This window comes from Dermacentor variabilis, chromosome 7 (assembly GCF_050947875.1).
Source record: "Dermacentor variabilis isolate Ectoservices chromosome 7, ASM5094787v1, whole genome shotgun sequence".
In the NCBI taxonomy this organism is placed as follows: domain Eukaryota; kingdom Metazoa; phylum Arthropoda; class Arachnida; order Ixodida; family Ixodidae; genus Dermacentor; species Dermacentor variabilis.
In genome coordinates, this window is record NC_134574.1 from 95,316,632 (window position 1) to 95,339,261 (window position 22,630).

General features: G+C 42.9%; 1 long non-coding RNA gene across 1 annotated transcript; it reads left to right on the top strand.

Annotated features, from left to right (window-relative positions):
* The first annotated feature begins 11,797 nt into the window (after window positions 1-11,797).
* LOC142586946 (uncharacterized) lies at window positions 11,798-21,387 on the top strand. Its single transcript, XR_012829308.1, has 3 exons — window positions 11,798-11,935; window positions 13,089-13,127; window positions 21,083-21,387. It is a non-coding gene; the product is annotated as an uncharacterized LOC142586946 (long non-coding RNA).
* The last annotated feature ends 1,243 nt before the right edge of the window (window positions 21,388-22,630 follow it).

Consider the following 22,630-nt stretch of genomic DNA (forward strand, 5'->3'; position numbering starts at 1 on the left):
GCGTCACAAGCTCAATGATTACGTCTACGGTTGACGATGTTTTGTTATATACCTAAATATTCTTCCATCTCGACCATGCAACCAACATGGCATCAGTAAGATGTTCCTGCAAATTCATGGTACAGGTTCTCAGCAAAGATGCACCATCACAAATGAGAGTTCGTCAACGAAAGCAGAAAGGCTTAGCCAAAAGCTTGTTGCTAATCTTAAGTTTCCGAGAAATGCGCATTAGGTAGCATTGACTGCCTTAAATGAAGAAAGTCATGATGACTATACAGAACTGAAAGCAGCAAGTGACCTGACGCCACCATGTATTGGTACTGTGGAAGCGGGTGAGAGGCTACAATGTAGACATGTTAGTGATACCATGCCTACGAGTTATCATGATATGCCGCCAAGCTGAGGAAGCAAGAAAATGAGCGACATGGCCATCACACCATGTGCTTCGTAATACGCAGCGTGAATAAAGTGCCTTGAGTCGAAAGTGCTTGCACAGTGTTTTGTATCACATGCAAAACAGCATAATCATATAAAATTACAACAGGTAGAGAGCGTTATATTCACGGTCAGTCTACCTGCCACATTATCAAGTAAATGAAGATGTTACGTATATTTTATTAGTTCAAAACTCCTCCCCCTTGATAGTACACTGGGAAGTGCGCAACGTCGGGTGCAAGAAAGTCGGAGACTAGGAACGGGAATGGACTGGACCTTTCACGTCCATTCCTTTTCCTAGTCACCAGCTTTCTTGCGTGTTCACTATGACACAGGACATATTCGACTGTTATATGGTTTAGCCTTTTTCCTAACTATTTGTTTGCATAAAAAGTATCAAGGCATAAATCTTACATCATCAAATGTTTTCCATTGCACTGAGACAACCAACACCCAACATTCATGTGTCCTTGTAATCAGGGGCATTACTTTGAATATTGTTTACCATTATATATATTCACGAATATATTGTAGACGAAAACGAAAATAGTAAGAGTGCATGTGTCGACACATCTGTTTTAATTTCTTTAAAGCATCGGATCCACGATTCACGAACAGCTGGAACATTTGTAGGCTTCAAAAATATAATATTTTCCGTTTTTTTTTTCGCTAGAGCTGCGCTTTACATGTTTACGAATACTCTGAGTGTCCGCAATGCGTGTGCAATGATGGATTGCGTACATGTACGAGAACTTGCAAAATGGACGCCTTTTTCTTGCTGCTATCGTATATTTTTTTTGTAGTTGAACTCTGCAAAATAGAAAAGTTCAACTTAATCTGCGATGTCATATATCACATTGAAATGGACGATGTCGCCAGTATATTATCACCTCCCAATAATGTTTGAAAGAAGTAATCGTGCGCTTTTGTGTCCCAATATTTTTCAAGAGATTATGTGATAGGTTCCCCATACAAATTTCTATGCAGCTTTTATACGCTAAACAGAAGACGCTAATTGTCATGGGCACGAGGTGTTTGGATCGTAACATATCATTTATACCTCGTCTGAATTTTTACTTTCGTAAGCTATTAGCGCTGCCACGAATTCACTAGCGTCCGCGTCAGCCCCCAACGTCGTGCGCTTGAATTTTAATAACTAGCACGCTGCAATACAATTACGCCTTATGATAGCCCTCTACCCTCCTGTGCAGTGGCACTGCTTTGTTAATTATCAAAAAAAATATCAAATAATGTTATACGTTTCCCTCGTAGGCCGACCGGTTGGTCGTTTTCTTTGTAGAGGTCCATCTTAAGCACCGTACGAATAGTTGTCGCTATATATTTTGCCGCATAATAACGTTGTGTTTTCTAGATCACACGGGGCTAATCAGCTTTTCGGATGCATTTCTTTCTGCTGAAAATCAAGCAATTATTTCAGCATGGTGCGCACTTTGACATAGGTGTTTCTTTTCAAAGTGAGCAATAGCTTGTTAGCGTCCACGGGATCTTCAGTGTTCCCAAACACTTCACTCAAGCTGACTGTCGAACTGACAACAATCATGCCAACATCGTAGCCTATCATCCGTTAATGCATTAGCCAGTTTTGATGGCGCCTTTTAGCTTGAGGCTTTCATTTGTGCATAGTCATCATGTATTCCTTCATTTCAGGCAGTCAGTGCTACACCAATGTCCATTTGTCGGTGACTTAACACTAACAAGAAACTTCTAGATAAGCCTTTCTGTTCTAGACTAGCAGCAATGATTTCTGATTGCGCATGACTTCGTTCTCTCTTAATTAATTGCAATGGCCGCATTGCTGGCAAGCTTACAGCGCGCATCGACCCAGACTTCACCAGAACATTTTACTGATTTCATGATACTTGCTTCGTCGAGCTGCAAAAATATTTTCGTATATACAAAAGCGTCGTCAAACGTAAACAAAGCAAGGCGCTGACAATGTACGCCTAAAAGCAGGACTGCATTCTTGCTCCGCACAGCGAGCTTCTCTTGGGGAGAACAATTACATATACTGCTTAAGGTATTTTATCCTACCACTCACGTAGATCCACAAGCATGCCCTGCTTCATGTAAATATCATATCTTGCACAAGTTACCAGTCCTAAAGTATGGTCTCCAGTTCACAAGGCCTTCAAAGCCGCGGTTGAGCAGCACGGGGAATGTCATGACCGTCTACGTATCAACTGTGCGTCGAACTGCGTTTCGCAACTTCGCCACAGTGACGCTCTTGGTGACGCATGGGTAACGGCGTGCAACGACCTCCCGGGGCCTATAGGCGAGAAAATGAACCTCATGAAATGTCACTGGCACCTCTGAAAGTTTTGCTCTTTCGTAACACGCGCAGAAAAAGAGTTGGAGTCGTCGTCGTGCCGTCATGCTCATGATCGACCTAGGCTAGTGACTGCAATGAACAGATTCGCGTGATACAAGAGTATGTAGCATATACGCAAAGCAACCGATGCCTCAGCACGCACAATACTCAAAAGTGCGGCTTCAGGAATACGGTTTCTCGCGATATTCCTATATTGTTTTTTGCGTTATCTCGGGCAGTGAACGTGAGATAACCTCTTCTGTATTTTTTTTCACTTCTATTAAAATTTACGAACACATACAATGGCGGAGCGAAAGTGTATCATAGGGTAACACCATATGGCTGGTGCCTTTTGTATCAGCATTGTAGGACAATTTATTTATTTCATTACTCTTCATATCATATTCCAATTTGTATTATATGGGAACAATTTGATATTTACACAATTTGGGACGCATTTTGTGAAATACCTTGCGAGGCCCACTATCGGCCAAAACAGCTAAAACGATTCCCTGGAACGATGTCTGCAAACATCATCAAAATTAGGTCAGAAGCTGCTTGGAAAAACTTTGCTGTTCTCATTGTTCTATAGCGATCAAGCATTGATAGGCTGTTTGAAAATGAGGTGAAAGCAGGAGCTACCAAATTATTAGGAATGCGATATTCTCGTTATATGATTTATGATGAACTTAGCAAAAGGTCGCGAGCTTTGTCCAAGGCAAATGATTCCGCGGCCGTAAACACTGTCAGGACGGAAACGGCACAAACAAGCATAAATGATTTGAAAGTTTCGGACCTGTGTTCTCTGCAGTCGAAATTATCTTATATTTTCGGCTCTCTAAAGTCGAACACATCCTATGATGACACGTTCAAATGTTTTATCCCGTGTTACTTTTACAGTTGTTTAACCAGTTCAACTCTCGGGAGGTATCGTGGGACAAGTGCTCCCATTTTCAATCTTTGCATGTAAATTCACTTCAAACCTTAGTGATTGAATGGATTGAGAGGACCTTCTATAATATGGTCTTTGACGCACGGTATTAAACAACAACGCATGATGTTCAAGCCGTGGCATGGTGCGATATATATTCCGGTACCTCATTTGCATTTTGAAAGTGTTTTGAAGTAGCTAGGAAGAGAAGGAGCGCTTGAAAACGGCGTAGGTCCCAATGGGGAATTTCTATATACATGCGCACTAATTTTTTGAATTCTCGAGAAGGATTATAAGGGGGCTGTTATCGATTCGAATTAAAAGAAATAATCAATTTGGATAAATTCTTTTAATGAAAAAGACCTCTCAGGGCGTCCAGCCAAATGCTGTGTGTAACCAAAAAGCGTGCTTGAACTAATATTCCATCCAGCTTATAGAATCGAAACTGATATGTTGAGAAGGTGCCTGAACTCGTACAGAAGTGTTGATGAACGAAAATTAAAATAGAACTCGCCTATCCATGGCGCTCAGTGTTAACCGTATTAGAAGCGAGTAATGTAGCAGTACACCGTATTCCTAAAGCCAAGGGTGTTTAATTTGTGCAGCGTTCCTTGCAAGGCTTAGTTTGCTTCGGTTATATGCGACATATTAAATTATCCAACTATGTCAATGGAAGTCGCTTGCCAAGGTCGGCCATCAGCATGGCGACATGAAGACGACTGCATGATAGCACTGCAGGGGCAACAATGCAAAGGCGAAGGAACGAAGTCGATGGAAATAACAAGGCGCAATATAACGACGACTGCAACTACAATGAGATGATGGTGCTTAAATGACGAGGATGGTATAACGGTGATGGGGTTTCGAAACCGGACAAGGAAGATACGTTTACGACGATGGCACAGCCAGTGCAGGGTGATTATGGTGGTGCCACAACGGACGCACGATAAGCGTTGTCGGACGATGCAACGAAGACGATGACATGAAACAGTGGCATATTCACAATTCGATGACGAGCACACAATTGCGATGTAATTACGATCTGTAAATTACATCAATGTGTTGACGACGCCAGTGCGCTGTCGACGGCATGACGATAATTTTATGGCGAGGACCTTGCTGGGGACAACGAAAGGACCGCGACGGCATCGAGACGGCGGCACGGCAACTAATCCATGATGACAACTATATGATGACGATGGCATGACGAAGTCACCTGCACACTGTGATGACGACGAGTGCTTAAGGAGGATCGCGTGGTGGCCAGTGTACTACGAACTCTTTACGATGATAGCAAGGCGACCAAATTTTCATGACCATGGTGGAGTGACGACGATGACACCACCACAATAGCATGACGATGACCGCCATCGGGCAACTAATGCATCATAGTTGCTTTGTAATTACGAATTTTAAAAACTTTGGCCTATAATCATGATTATATGACGACGATCTGACTGCCGTCGGTATTACGGCAATGCCACGATGACAATGGTTTACTGAATTGATGGCGATGGCATAACGACTGTGTCGTGATGGCGACAGCATGACGATAGCCGAATGACAAAGTTAGAATGCCAACAATAATATAGAACCACAGTCACACCATAATAGCGGTGGGACAGCGAGTGCGGAATGATTGCATAGCATCTATGGTATTAAACGACAGCATTGCTAGGTTCGGTGGTATAACTGTATGGACGACGATGCAGTGATCGCGAAAGCCAAGTGATAAGAAGCAAATCTGTAGTGGCTGAAGCAAATATACAACTTTGGTCACCTTATAAAAGTACAAAGGTTTGACGATGGCCCCATGATGAAAGCCAGATCTCGAATCTGGAAAGATGGCGTTTGAAGGATCACGATATCACCACTTTGGTGATGTTACACAACGTGCGTGACGACTGTATGGCATTGACAGTGTGACGACGACGACATAAGAGCATTCCCAGTTTGGTTGAATGACGACGAAGCAATTGTGGCGACGAACGATGCCATGACAACTGATTCAAGAGATCTAATTCTTAGACATCTTCGGCCACTGGGTTGGGAGAATCTGCATCGATAACCGATAACAGCGTCACGGCAGTTCCATCACGAAGCCGGTAAGGGCCACTACAGAAGAGGATTACATCATGATCACGAACACCTACTTTGTGGGCCTAGCAGCAGACAGCTGAGGCTCACGGGCTGGCGTAGTAGGCTAGCTAGCTACCTGGCTAGAAAGCTAGCTACATATATAGACAGATATATAGACAGACAGACATACATAGATAGATAGATAGATAGATAGATCGATAGATAGATAGATAGATAGATAGATAGATAGATAGATAGATAGATAGATAGATAGATAGATAGATAGATAGATAGATAGATAGATAGATGGCTAAAAACAGCTGATTAAGTAAAATATGCTTATTGCGGTGCAAACATTACCGATGGCCAATTAGGCGCGAAGCAACTTAAATTGAAAGGGTGAAGACAAGGACTCACATATAAGTTTTTCTTCAAACTTCGTAATTTTCAGTCAGTACGTCCCACGACAACATCATCCCATCTTACTAGTTTTGTAAAATGCAAATATGGTTATGCTGGATAGGTACGTGTTGGTCACTATACGGCTACCTCGGCAGAAACGCTTACACTTATGAACGCAGCTGTACCGATTATTTTTCTGCCAAAGAAACGTTTTTCTGTGTGGACCGCAGAATCACCGTTTTGAAGCCTCCACTTCTTTCGATGGGCCACTTTGATACTACTAGAGAATAAACCGCGAAACACACGCGCTAGGGCACATACAGCGCAACACGAAAATGCACTGATGATGAGAAAATGGCAGAAACTAGTTCATCAGCATGGTTTGTGGAGAAAAATTCTGCAGTGGTTGCCAATAAATGAAGGCACACTCTCATTGCTCTGCAATAACAGCGGCAAACGCTCCGGAAAATGGTTTTTTTCTAGGTTTCATGGTTAAAAGTAACAGACGGCTGGCCAGAACATGCTGTTAAACGTTCATGGAAATGAAATAACCACGATTTTTACTGTGCCGCATTCTGCACGCTGTTCGTGCTTCATTTAGGAAATGTATTTTAAATTGGGAAAGAAAGTAAGAAAAATCAGTATGGGGCGAGGCCTTACGGTGAACCTTGATACTTTAAAGTGAAGTCAAGGGATTACTGCAGAAAGGTCGACTGTCATCAAGTGAAGTATAATTATTTCTTAAGATTGCAGTTCCTCTGTTATAAGACACGCTTTATCCTACGGGTATAATGAAGTAAGGGAAGTCCACGCTAACGAGCGGTGCTCGCGTCATGCCACATGTAAAACTCACATGCATGACACAGCAAAACACAAAAAAGCGTAGAGAAAAACTGTAATGACTTGAGCAAATATCAATCCGACTGTCACATCCTCGAAGAGAAGGAGTCCATTTAACAAACAAGAATCATGTAAATACCTACTATTGCATCTAAAGATACATGTAGGTAATGCTGCGTTGTAGCCTTCTTGCTTAAAAATAGGGATATTCGCAGAAGTTGACCGGTCTTTTCAGGTATTTTTGGCTCAGATTATCAGCTTCTAGAACACCGTATACGTTAAAACTTCACATGTTGAAGGTACGATGCATACGGTTGGATGTATTATGTCTGCTTTGTGACTAGAGATAAAGCTTGCAAGGAAATTTTATGTGTACGTCAAGTAAATCTGGTTGAATCTTGTTCTAGCTCAAGTATTTATTCATGTCCAAAAGGAAACTGGAGCGAAATGGTGTGGAGCAAAAACAGTCTGTGAGGACTTGCACCAGCGACATAATAATGCTCTTTCCATAATGTGGCTCATTTTCTTGTGCGCTACAAGATATATCGCTTGGTGTGCTTAGCGAACGTCCTCTCTGTTTTTGTTGCTGTTTGGCTCGTAGTAAGGCAAATAATTGTTTTGATTTTAAATTAACGCACCTAAATACAGTCGCAATAACATTGCTGCTCCCGTTTTACGCATAAAAAGCTTTTTGGTATTTTTGAGAAAATAAAGTGTTACTTGCCATTTGGCACTGAAAAACATCCGTTTATACCATTTAATTGGCGCCTCATAATAATAAAGCTAAATTTCAGAACTTCAATAAATGCAGATATCCGATTCGCCCAAATTTACTTTTACGAAGGTGTAAAAAGTGCAGTACATATAGCAGAGAGCAACGCAAACCGCAGCCAAGAACTGCGTCATGGTTAGCCATTCCCTCTATTAGAGATGCTACTTCTCTTTTCCTAAACTGCTTATGCAATTTAAATTAGGACCATGCGCAATCCCTACTCAATAAAAACAGTCAATTGTCCGCTTTTAGAGCGAGCTTCATACATTCGCTGTATTTTACGTCACCGCGATCCTGAACGTCAGGGTCGCTGTATTTGGAAAGCCATATGCGTTGACTCGACACGCAGCACGAAGCTCAGTTCGCTCGCTGCTGTTGCCAGGCTTCATCACTTCAGCGTTTTGACAGAGAGTTCACGTGGTCATCGGGCGAGATGTGTTCACACTTTCTTGTGCTCGCCTGACACAAGTCTTGTTAATTTGGTTACTACGCCGATCATTACATGTTTATACGACCGATAAAGCTACTATCCTTTATTCATTCGCCTGTCTGCTAATTTCGATGTTCCGCCTTTAGGGCAAAACTGAAACATTTTTTTTCTGTAAGCGAGGTAGTGTGCTTTCTATGCCTTCCATACAAAAGTCACTATAAATTTAATCACATTTCTCTATACGCAAACACAACATCAATCAAATATGATCTACGTGTGCGTGCCCTGTACTGAAATCTGAAATGCCATAAAATGCTCCTTCCATTGAACACCTAATATTTTTATCACTAAAGCTGACAGATTAATATCCCTTGAGCCTCGATCCATGTTGAACACTTGCTGCAGTAGACCAAGAGTTTCCTTAGCTGCATTTGAAAAAAAAATTATTTGTTCCGGAAGCTTTTTCCTTCCTTTGTATGCTACCCCGGCACATAAGGTTTTTCTCACAGCCCTAGCTGTACTTGAGGACAAGGCAATGAGGGTACACGTGTGTCTCCAAATGTGGCCAAATGGACGTCACGGTGGTTTCCAGTTTCTTTTCCTACTAGCTTCGAGCGACCCTTCATCAACTACAACCAAATTTCGGAATAGGTATCCTTGTTTTAAGCAGCTCCGAATTTAACGCTGTCATATTGTCGTGTTCCACTATGACAAAACCGCTAACTAACGGCCTCCTCTGAAGTAATTTTTAGTTGGCACTTGAGGGGCGGTAGTGGCCTACAGTGATTGAAGGTAAAGATATTGTTATGAAGGCTTCTTTCTGAAGCTCGTAAGTTGAATTATTAGCATAAAGAAATTTCAAAACAAGTTCGTTGTCTTCCAACTCATGCTGTTTTGCATTTTAGAAATACAAGTACACCAATTTTGCTGTGTGCTTTAGGTTTTTCACATCGTAAGCATAACCTGACTGTTTTGTGTGCCTTCGCGTTTGCCCATCAACGCGAGGTGTACACTATGTGGCATATGCGTACAGTTAAACTCGACCTCTTTTCTTGTGAACAGTGCAGCGCACGGCGCACACGCATTACATGGTAGCGAAGTGTGACTGCTTGGTAACCATTAGAACATTTTGTTTGCAAAGTAGGTCCACAAGAGTATCTATTTTATTTAGATATCCTCTCTTAAGTGTCGCATCAGTAGCGTTCTCAGATTTAGTAAAGATGTAATTGCAACAGCACTGCATCTCTGCGTAGTGATTTCATGGGCTTGATTTTTTAGTATACTTTACACACTACTTTCTGACATACCCTCCTATTTGTAATTTGCATATTTACACCCGTACTTGCCTAAATTTCTGGGGTGACTGCTTATTACCGGCTAGGAAACCTTAAACGTAACCGCTCTGGGCAGGACATGCACGCATGTTTCGGAAGTTTCGCGAATGGCTTTAATAGTTTTCTCCTCAGCCTGTTGTAACGGAACCTTGTGTATACTGCACGTAGGCTCCACATGAATGTGTAGCACTTTCCGTAAGGCATGCAGGCACCAGCTATTAGGCTAGAAGCTTCGATTAGTCATGTAAAAAGAGCGATCCGCCTGTCCATTGTTCACATTTTCTCCGTACATCAACTTCGCTCGTCGCTATCGTTGATCATGAGCGTTATCTAGTTTTGCTGGGCACAAGTGCGCCCAGTAAAAAGGTAGATTTGCTCTTCACAGTTATTACACTACGTCGTTCTTCACCGTCACTATAAGGTGAAAGGTGACAATGTTAATCTAAAGTATTATTAAAGAAAACTTTCTTGTAGCGTTTTGATATTTCTTGCTTGCTCCCTAAATTAACGTTCACCTCATCCAGTAAATTAGTTTAAGGGTCTTCATTCCGCTGTATGCCACAGCTGATTAAAAAACATGTGCAGCTTAAGAACAATCTTTTTATTATAGCGAAGGATGCAGTCATGTGTATAGGGCGCGCCAAAAACACATAGCTGAAGGAGTGAGCTCGGGCGCTCAGTGCCTTATATTTCTATCAACAAACCTGGCTGTCTATTTGTTTTAAATTTTATTTACAGCACCCTCAGGGTCCAGAAGGCTGTTACAGCGGAGGTGTCTACAATAAAAGAAAAATGCAACACTTTCAAACAATCATTAGTATTTAGCTAATAAACTCAAAACATAATCAGTTCTTGCAATCTTGAAAGATGACGCCTCCTCGATGCAGGCTATGGAGGGGGGAAGGCGGTTCCACTCAGCCCTGGTTTTTTTGCAGAAATGATTCAGAGAAAACATTTGTGCAACAGAAAAGAATGGACACTTTAAACCGATGATCAAGACGTGACGACCTGTGCGAAGGATCTGAAATGAAGACTTCGTTGCGCGAGTTATTTTGTTAAAAGATTTTTTGAAAAAGGCAGAGACGCCAAATTTTTCTTAGAATCTGCAAAATAATAAGGCTCAATGTTTGACTTGATTAAAGAAATGCTAGCTGTGCGGGAATAATTTCAAAGGATGAAACGTGCTGACCTGTTCTGAACTGACTCTGTGGTATCTGTTGATGTTTTTTTTGGTTATTGGTTGTAATTGTAATTGTATTGTAATTGTTGTAATTAATAGCTATTGGTTGTAATTGAAACTGCACAAGATATTTACCAGCTGAAACGTACACTCAGGCAGTGCTGTTCATCGAAGGCACGGCGCCAAGCGCTCGAGTTCTGTCCTCGAGCGAGAACTTATGCCCCAAGCACACGCCCCTCTTCCTCGATAGTAGAAATCGAGCTCCAGTACAAGGAACAGTTGTACAACTAAATGATTCGCAAAGCGAAGGGATGATTCTGGTCCAGTTCTATCCTGAGTTTATTTGCTTTCAAATCTCGCCTAAATTGCTTATTAGTATTAAACGAATACTGGTAAGCGCAGTTTTAGGAGATAGACAGCAACGCGCATGACAGGTGCTAACTTGTAAATAAATTTTATTGGGAGGATTTCGGCTACCTAAATACACAGCAGACAGGGATCGGGCAACCTTTATATTCATAAAGCCAACCAATGCGTCATATGAAAAAATGTATATATTACGGCATATCTAAAAAAACAGTTTTTCTTTGCTACGCAAAACAACAGACGTGTCGTTAACAAAATCGTTCTCTTTAATTCTAACACGAAATGCCTCCATAATTTCTCTGGTCAAAGCACTGCTACTTCTGCCGAGAATTAGCATAATGGAAAGAACTGGCTTACAGGGACAGCGCCTACCATGCATAGAAAAATAAAATGAAGCTTTCTTAGCTACAGATCGCTCATGTGCCCATGCCCGAAGCTTAGCAGGAGAAAAAAATAATATCACTAAAGGTTCTAAGCGCGCATGCATGGACTCATGAAAGATTCATGAATCAACAGAAAGCAATGCGATTTGAAACGACTGGCAAGCCCGTGCTATCACGGTTGAACCGCAACATTTAAACTTGTTTTGTGCTGACGCATCATAAACAAGCAGGAAAAAGCATCTGATTGGTCGATCAAATCTTGAAATAGAAATGGCATAATCATTCTGGATATAAAAGCGCCATGTTTCCTCTTTGAGTCCAACTTGGAGAGACACATCGACAGAAGTGCAGACATCTGCGAATATGCTCTCGGTGATGATGGTGCCGATAATGTTATTTTTTCTCCAGGGAACATATGCAGCTGCAGATGTGGAGGCTAGAAACGGTGACAGAGGTATAAATACATTTTCTTCATTTGTTACGCTCTTCTGCCGACAGAAAAATTTTAAGTAGTTATAAGCACTGATGCCTTCTAGATAATAATTTATTACCATCATTCCTTCTCCTTGGTAAGTTGTATGAGAATCGATGGTTGATACAATACGGTTTGTTTCCTGATGTAGAAATATACTGCAGAATGTGAACATTTAACAAGCTGCAATCTCTGACGTTCACTATCCAAAGAAAGCGGATTGTTCACCATTTTTATATTGACTAATTGTTTATCGTGGTCCTGGTACAAACTGTCATGGAAATTTAGGAAAAGAGCAGCAGAATCCCCAATAGAGCAGATGGCTAAAAATGACGCACTTCTAAGCTGCGTTTTGCGTTGCTCGCTGCTTTATTTCCAGCTCTTTGTGGACCTCCGTAAAAGTAAATTTGGGTGACTCGCATATTTGCAATTATTGAAGAGTTCTGAAATTTAGCTTTGTTATTATGAGGTGCCAATTAGGGTTTTATGAAGGAACGTTTCTTAGAGACAAAATACAAGTTACCCTTTGTTTTCTCATAAATACCAAGAATCTTTTTATGCATAAAACTAGAGCAGAAATTTTGTTACAATGGCATTCAGATGCGTTTATTTAAATTGAAATGAAATAAATGCCGCAATAGGACTAGCCGAGGAACCCAAACTGGGAAGACATACATTAAGTACAAGTAAGCGATATACCTATATATGAAAATAAGACACATTTTTGATCGAACATTATTAAGTCGATGACATAGGTCACCACACATTGCTTATCGCCCCCATCATTTCGCGCCACTGTTTTCTTTTAGACATGAATACATAATTAGGGCAGAAGAAGATTCAATTGATTTACTTGATGTACACGTAAAATTGCATTGAAAGTTTCATTTTTACTTACAAAAGACACATACATCATACCATACTTATAACGTCATAATGTGAAGTTTTGATGTATACAGTGTTCCCATAGCAGAAATTGTGACCGAAAATAGCTGAATAAATCATACTCCTTCTACGAATATCACAGTTATCCAGATAAATTACTACAACGCAGCATTACCTACATGTATCTTTAAATGCAATAGTAGGGGTTTACATGATTCTTGTTTGTAAAATGGACTCCTTCTGATTCCAGCATGTAACCGTCTGCAGGAGACTTGCAAATATCCTCCATGTAAGTCATTATTGTTTTCGTGTACACCCTTTTCTATGTTTTCCTGCTCTAAGAAGATGTGAAAGAAGCTGACATTTTTTTCAGTACTAAAAGCTGTTGTCTTGCCATTTCTAACGTTCTGTCTCTCCCCGCATCTTTCGCTCAATTCATAAACAAACCAACCAAAATGCCAGCGTTTATGAGATTTTTGGGTGCCATATTACAATTAGCGGCTCATAGAAAATTTGCTTGATATTCGGAAAAATGTACGGACTTTCCTAATTTACTCTATTAACCCTTTAATCATTCACCTTGTGGGTCTAGATTTGACAACAGTTAAATCAGCCAGTACTCCTGTTGCTTTGCTGGAACAAGGGTGTCTAGCGCCAGTTTAAAAATATATCGATTAAAATCATGGCCTTAAAATCGATGCACTTCTAATTTTCAGTATCTTGATGCTGTACAATTTATCAGGCTCCATACAGTAATATGATGTTCGTTATTCTAATTGCAACTGGTGCTATTGTGTATTTTGCTTTTAACTTACTATTGGCGATAATAATTGAGATAATGTAAAGGGATGGCTTCATCTCAAATAATAGATTTTTATTCTGGGAGAAAGTTGTCGCAAGGCTCTTGGTATCTTGAGTAGTACCGCATAACAACGATGACGTTGTAGGGCCAGTGGAATCGCACGAGTTTACAGAAACATTGTTTTTGATAGCTTTACTTAGTTCTCATTACAAGATAACGCATATGGCTTCGGTATATGCTAAGATGCAAATACACAACATATGCCAGGAATGTTGCGAAAGTCAGGCAAAGCTGCTTCAATTTGGAAATGCGTGTTTAACACATTTCGTCACTGTTGCTCTGGCGTGTATGCTGCCTTGCGACCAAGATTCTGACATTATTTTAAACGCGGTAAGAAGTTCAGCTGCTACCAAGCCTTTTCTCTCTTCCATTTGACATTGCAACTTTGTTTGGCATAACTCCAACATAGGGTAGAAAATTATTAATTCAGTCAGAAAATGTAATGCATGCAATTTCAGCCAGCTGATCTATTGCCCACATAGGTGTTCAATTTTATTGCAAAGCATTCTTGATCTGTTCCACCAAATTTTCTGTAGTGAGCATTTCTGCACCTCTACTTTTTCACTGAGCATGAAAAAGCCTCAACAAGTGAGGATGACCTCAACTGACCTTATATATGCATGTTTTTTGCATCTTGTGTTTTGGTTTCGAAACGAGATTACCACTAGCCCTAATACAGTGACCACAGTGACCCTAATACCATTTTTTGCCGATTACCTAGTACTTCAGCGGCAGCATGACATCGCATGCCGATAAGTTTGATCTCTAGCCTATCAAGGTATCAGGGCAAAGGTTTGATCTTCAATGAATCTAATCAGTCTAGTCTGGAATACTTGCGCTATGAATTTTGCAAAACAAGATGTGATGGAGATGGTTGCGAGAGGCTAAAAGCTTAGCTTTTTCTGTGCCTTCGAAATAATAACAAGGTTCACAGTTTTCCACGATTGCAGTATATCTCCACTGTCGTTGCATTCTTGCGTACAGGCTGCAAGATTATATAGCCCCATTTTATGTGCAAATTTGTATGGCCCGGCAGCCCGTTTTGTTGTGAGACATTCAATTTCAGCCCTCACTTCCCCGATCGTGATGAGTCTGACCATCTCTGGGTTTTCCGATTCCACGTAATGATGGAGACTCTTAACTCCAGCACAGCTGAGACATCGTTCCCTAACCTCGGCTAACAGTTCCTTGTCGCGCCTTCATATTTGTGCAAGAGCTTTTGAAGCTACTGCCACGCTTCAGAATTTGTTTTCTCTGGATATAATTGATGTCGGAGTAGCTGCCATGTTGCGACACTGCCAATTTTCCCATCCATTTGATCAGAAATATTGCCCCAATTTTGCTTGATGCGTTCTAACGCATGCTCTTCAGTTTCTTTGTTGAATGCAGCAAGTTGCTTTTAGAAATTCCTGTCGCCTCTTTCATGGCTGATATTTTGTCCCAAATTTCGTTTTCTTATAACCTCACGAGATGTCTATCAACAACTTCCTGTTCCCGTTCAAATTCCATCTCTTAGGTAGTGTTCTGAATAGATTAAATAACGACCTCGCTACAATCTTTATTATCACTTACAATGGTGCAATATTACAATGGTGCAGAGTCATCTCATTGTAGTTGTGGCACATTTGGCAGATCCATTGTATTGCCGTGCCTACTATCAAATTCAACCTTTATTTCCTCGATAGCGGTGCCTACATGTTTCATCTGCTCAGTGCCGTTTGAAGCATTCTGTTGAATTTATTTGTTTCAACGTCAAGCATTACAATTCTTGCTTCGGGATGATCCTCGACTTCTATTTCCTTAGCCCTCTTCTTCTATAATGGTGGAGTATTATTAAGCTGGGGTGTTTCGGTTCAGGCTCAGATTTACTGGCTAGTCGTTTCTTAATCACATCAAGTAGTTTGTGTATTTCCTCATTCTGATCTTGTAAAATCCTGCTTTGCTCTTTAAGAGAAATAAACGTTTCTGCATCCTGGGAGACCTTAGCAACCCATCCGACCTTTGGTCCAGTGGACTTTAGCTTCATTGGGTGCCACCACCACCGACCTGGCGTTCTTTGCGTGGAGGTCATCGCTGCTCCAGCGATACCAATTTCGCGAAGGATTCCAAACGCCTTGTCGACTTGCAGCGATGCTTCAATAAACTCGGCGAACGATCTTGAAACCAGTCTTTGCCACTATACCACTGCGTTTCCGACTTGACGTTGCGTCCCTCTTCATGTTCTAGCGCTTGATCTTCCAGATTCATTTCCTACTGTTGCTTCTTGACTTGGTAAGGTGTTCGAAAAAGTGCATTGCACCTGTGGTCCTCGGTTGTCTAATACTTGCCATCGGCACCTCTGCTCAAGCACGTGACCCTTCGTCATCAGGGAGGTCGCTCCAGATCCTCTGTACTTGGCATGCTGACTGTCGCACGCCTCCCATGGAAGTCCCAGCTCAGCACACCTGTAAAACACTTCGTATCTCTTTCTTTAGACAAACCACTACATTGGCGCCCCGAAACAGATCATCGACCTCGGCAGATAGTCACCAGCAAAGGTGATGATCACCGTGTTAGAGTTGCCCATCCTCCCCAGACAACGAATGGGAGGATTCCTTCGATATGAGAAAGCCAATTCCAGTTCCTTCTAAGAGAGCCTAAGATTGATTCCATGCACCACTCCCACACCACAGCTTCCGCGCCGCCATATATGTCGGCGCATCGTACGCGTTGCAGTCCAGCTTTATGAACTTCAGCCCCAACATTTTCTTTTCATTGTCCCCGTTGCGTGTGCTATATATGTCTTCCCTGCTTGTCGTTCACGACGATCCTATCCCCTCCTGACATTTCCGCCACCATCATGATTGCTCCCTCAACTGCTGGCGCCGAGAGCTTGGTTACGGTCAATCGTAAGTTGGGCGTGATAATAGTATTGTGATCCTCGTTTGCAACACTTGGAATGTGCGAAGCGTGTAACCGCTCCGCGAGCTTTCTTCCCACCGCTTTTTTACGAGGTTCCTCCACTGACGACATAGTTGTGGCCATTATAGCTGGCCGGCGTCATCTGACTCGCTTCGCCACTTCAGCCGCTGAGGGCCGCCATCTTCACGTCCGGGTTGTTGACGCTCCTGAAAATCCGCGACACGTTTAAACACCTTCGCCACTCAGTCCAAGCTTTAGAATTTAGGCGCATTGACATCCGTACCGTTAAGACAAACTTCCATCGTCACTGTGCCACCACAGAACCCGGCCGAGCCGACACGGGGGGCCCTCGGCCGCCTCTCTAGACACCTCAGCGCTACTCCTAACGATAGGCTCGGTGAGGCGTGTGGCCCGGTCTAGCACAATAGACGCGATAAAAGCCTTCAAATACCACTGATAGTCTTGATAATGGTATTCGTTGGATGGTTATCACGTCCGCAAAACACAAACAACATTATAAGTAGTCCATTATAACGGTATCCACAGGATTGTTATTACGTCCTGAGGACACACACGGCACTTTATCAGCAGTCCAAGATGTTTTTCCACCAGGAAAGATGATCTTTCCACAGAGACGACGCAAGAGATGTGCGCTCCGTCCGGCCCCCTAGCCGATGAATGTAGAATCCAGCCTGCAGAGACCCTTCGGGGTCCCCGGCTCGCCGTCGGCTGTTCCCATGTCGGAATCGGTAGGCCAAGTCCCCTCGCTCTTTCACGGGCCCCCTGGACGACCACGGACTGGATGTTTAGTTCGGTACTTGATATGGCTTCATCCTACTCCTGTTCGATGGTGAGTGTTGAATACCGTAATGCAGGACGCTGCCAGAGCATATGAGCTATAGTGCGAAGCTCCTCCTCCAATATCCTGGCACTGTGGATCACATACTCTGGCAATCCTGATTAGGAAACCTCGCGAAGGATGTGACCTCGTCTGAAGCATCCAAAGAAAGATTGCTTGAAATCTACGTAGTTGCGGGAGCGGAGGCGGGGAGTGCCTACGTTCGTTTTGATGAATGGAGATGATCTCATGGAAGGTTAGTAATGGGTCTCTGTGGCCGATCTCCTCCGGGTCCAATGAAGCCCCATCGCCGACGCCGTGCATGAGTTCTCACCCGCAGCGGGGACCAATCTCATTGGGGTTCGGGCGGCAAGAAATAAATATTTATTTGATAGAATGCTGAGAGGTTGACCTGGACTAGCACACGTTGGCCTGCTACTCTGCCCACGGGGATGGGCAATGACAAAAAAGAAGGATGCTAGAACGGCGAAACCAAGTTCAACATTATCTTTATAAACATTCAGAAATGATGTCCACGAAGCCACCATCGGCTTACGCCCCTTATCTGAGGTCGCTAGCTCAAATGAAACTTCAAATAAAGGCGCTAAGATGAAGCTGGTGCGTGGGCTTCGCCTGGATCAGCAGGTTAGGCGCCAAGCAAAAGCTCCACAAACTATAGAGAGCTGCGATAAGCGGCTCCAGTAGGGCGGAACACCTGCAGGGTACTTTTAGCGGCTGTATTCAGGAGAGCGCCAATAATCACGTACATTAACAATATCTGGGGCTTCAGCGTTTTCTGAACGCTTTCCTTCTCATTACACCCCTCTCCACGCTTGCATGTTGTGTCGCCGGTTTTTGGGGCCCTATCATTGACTTCTTGGCGCAGAGGAGCATTAACGGCGCGATGTCATGACTGTGGGTCTACATAACAGAAAAGGCCATTCCGTGTCAACATCAGGCGTCGGAGACGAATATTTGCCGCGTGCTTTCACCGGCTTTGAATTCGCTGTACGTATGGGTACAGTGCTAGATGCAAAAAAGGGCAGATGTGATCGTGGCGACTGCACCCTTCTATGCAGTTCTTCGGAAGTGGCTTGGAGGCGCTACTTTCACTTGCATTGTTAACTTTGGCCAATAGATTGAGCAGCTTCTCTACGGCTAGATTTGTGTGTTAACATTTTTCGAACAATACGACCTTCTTGATGCATCTTAGAGCATTCCTTCACATGACTTCACGACAGCCAGGATCGCTGGGGTATTCATATGAAGGTAGGTTACAATCAGTGGTATCCTGTTTTCCGCCTCATCGCCGCAAGTCAATGCACTTCTTTAGACAGCGTCACGTGACATAGCTTAAGACACTTTGGGCACTCAAGAGGCATTGCAACGAATGGTCGTACACAGTGTATCACGTAGCCCACTTTTACAGATGCTGGTAACATCGGAAAAGAAGATATGAACTTGTTCCAGCGAAAGTTCCGCAAGCGATGAATCTCAGCAAAATGAAGCGAACAGCGCCCACAGTATTTATAATCACGCATACAACATACACAACAGCTTATGTTTCCATAAACAACCAGCTCAAAACAAACATCCGAGTCAGATAACTAATGATAAGGCGCTCCTGCGCCTACAGGCATTACGAAGCACTCAGCTCTCCTCGCAAGCGTTCCTCGATAAAGATTACGTTGCGCAAGCTGCTACGGTGACGGCAGCAGCAGTCTGTAGCGTACTATGCAACAAGTGGCGTAAGTACTCTTTCGTATCTAAAAGTAGAACCCACCAATCAACCGATTTGTTTTATGAAAGGGCTATGGGAAGGCCGCGTATAGTAAGTACTGCTGAAGAGCAGCTTGCAGACGAGGGGCGGCAAATTTAGCTTCTCTCTTGTCCACTCTTTGTAGGAGCACGATGTTGTGGGGCAAGCTAAGACGCAGGCCGTCAAAATGCCTTAGGTTAATCAATAGGTAAAGCACATCTGAATGTCGCGAGCTAAATAATTCCAACCTACGTCGCAATTGGTACTCGTTCTACTTTTCGTTTACAGCTTTTCTGTCGAACGAACTTTAGAGCAAGAAGCGGAGACATTTCTTTTCGTTGGTAACACATGGTATAGCAAGATGGAAAAGCAATAGAGTGCGTGCGCTTACTTTTTTTTAACGCTTGGTCATTCATATTCTTTCGCCCAGCACCATCATGGAGTACGTCATTGAGAGACCGAGTTAAGCAAAACATTCGCAACAATGTCTCTTTTTATTGTAAAAAGCACAGGTGTACTCCCATTTAGGGCTCCGTCGTGTATGTACAGCACCAGCACAAAAGTGATAACGCTCATCCAAAAAGGCACAAAAAGAGTACTTGCATGCATACAAGGCAAGTTACCCCTACAGATCAGTCACATTGTTGTTAAGTAAGCCGTTTGGCAGGTAAGCACAGAAAACTAAATAAAAAATACTGAATGACTTTTAGGACGAAAGAAAAAGAAAGAGAAAATCACAGTTTCGCCCAAAAGACGAAGCATCGAGTGGGATAGCAAATTAGGAGACCGCTATACTAAGTCATGATAGTACCTATATCGGTCGTATGAACCGCTAAATACTCGCTTACCAAATAAATCAACCGAAGTGGTGCCCCATCCACAAAAGAAAGCATGAACACATCTCGCTCGACGACCTCAGAAACTCTCTGTCAAAACTCCGAAGGAAGCACTGCAGCATCTGCCAACGAATTGAACTTCTCGCTGTCTCTGGCCTCAGCAGAACTAAGCGGCGAAAATAGCACAGAAAAAGCTATGAGCACTTGCTGTGAAGTCTGTCCCCATCGTCGACCTCTTTCAAGGTAGGGCCCACGCGGACGCACCATGCACGCGGTGTCTTGCGCGCGACCGAAGGCATCACGCTTCCTTCCCACTTTCCTAGCTTGCGAACGCGAGACTGAGCCGCCGTCGCCGGCTCATCCTCGCACGCTTTCATTCGGAAATACAGCATACGGCTCGCGACGACGATGTTATCGTCCTCAAATTTTATACGGAACATCCCAGTGACACAGATGGCGAAGGCATCGACAACAGTTGAAAAGCGCCGGGAGTGTACAGGTAATTGTTATCGCAACAAAAAAGGAAGCAAATTACACTGTCAAACACATCCGAACTATGGCTCTAGATATTGTACGGCTCACTTATGACGCAAGCGAATTGATACATTTGATTTGTGGCAGACCGTTTCCTCAGCTTTCACGGCCTTGCACGCTATCGATGAAACGTAGTATAGATGACGCAGCGGGTCCAAAAAAGAAGGTAGAGGGAGAAGCCGCAGCTCCCGCATGGACCGTTTCGCAGCGTTTGTACGCACCGGCATGGCGTGCACTTTTGGAGACCACGCGGTGGCTTGGTGCCGAGATACGAGACCGATTGGTTTCATAGAAAGATGAAATATAAGTCATTCAGGGGCACATACCTTAAGCATAACGGTTTTTGACGGTAGCAGTGTGTAGTGACGATGTACGTCGATGCTGAATGCTATACGCAATAACTTCGACAGTAACCGCGTGTTGTTTCACCTGAACTTGTTTCTTAACAATGTGATTTTGGCATAACAGACCTCGACGGAGCGTAATTCATTTTACTGGTGTTTTTGCTTTGCAGCCTGCGGGTGCAATCCCAACGAACCACTTGGACAACGCAGGGAAAACTGGTTTCATTTCAGTTTAAAAAGCGGCCGATGTGAGTCAGGTGGATACGATCAAAACTGCAACGGATTTGAATCAGAATGGCAGTGCAACGCATATTGTGAATAAAAACAAAAGTATTGAGTATGTATGGAGTATGTATCCCCTAGCCATCCATCTACCAAAGAACTGCTGCATTAGAGATATTATTTCCGGGTTCGCATTAATTTGCGACGAAGGGCCACACAAATAAATTGTTACAGCAGCTTTTCACTGACTATTGATATATTGACAAAGCCAACATTGTGGTTGATGAATAATGCGCTGTGTCTCTCTGACGGTAATCTGCGGTCATTCTTTTAAGGTGCCTCAAAACTCTCCGACCTCCTTCTCTGCATTGTCTCTAACTATGTAGAATGCTGATCGGGCAGTATGTGTTACGTAAAATTATGCGCAAAATCTGGAGACATGGCAGCGTAGATTTTGAAACACTGTCGAAAGGCGCGGTCAAATATGTTGCACAACTAAAATATTTTAAACTACTGCTTTACACAACAAAATACATTAGAAACACGACAAACATGTGATGAACCGACGCATTGGTGGTGGTAGTAGCGGACGTTACAAATAAGAGCGGGGGCACTCTTTCTCTATAGTGTCACTTGCGTCATCCTCCATGGCACGAGTAAGCTTTGACTGCGCATTTATAGGCCTGATAAGGATAGCCACCTCTAATAAATGTCAAAAGTTTCACCACAATATACACTGTAGAGGGGCGCAGGTCACAGAATTTGGTCGTAGAACCCAAAATGCATTCACGCTAGGTACGACAACGGCCGTCTGTTGCAAGGTGTCTGGTTCAAAGAAAGGAGGAGGCGAAGCCATGCTTATTCGAGGGGCATGACGTTGCGAAGGGTTCTGGGTTTAGAACACATTGGAAGGCAAAAAAGACCTGGCTTGGAGTATCTTACGTACGGACAAGTACCATACAGATAAAGATCAATAGATTAGATTAGGGGCAGTGGTAATGGAGTTCAAAAAAATTTGCCCGGTAGTTATAGGAGGAGGTGTGAATGCGAAAAAGCTTGACTTGGACGGATATACGGATTACAACAGTTCTCTAGTGCTGAATCTGTGCGATGAATAAGTGGAACCACATACTAGTTAACAGGGAGAGTAAGTGTCATGGACAGGTAAGGTGAAAATATAAAAATAGACAGTTTTATATCAATTACGCCTTAGGCTCACAAACGATCTACGAGGAGTAGACCAAATGATGGCAGATGAACGCGGAAAAATAAATAATAGTAAATAACAGACATCGCAAAAGCGTAGAGTAAAAATTTGAGGCGTGTAATACAACTGTTTGGGAAAATAGAAAACTGGTCGACGTTATAGAGCAGGAGATCAGAAACACACGGCAAATGGAGTGTTGGATAGGAAAGACGAAACGACGCAAGGCCGCTATGACGTGAAGTGATTTCAAACTTCCCTACTCCAATTCTGCTATCAGCCCTATATGATT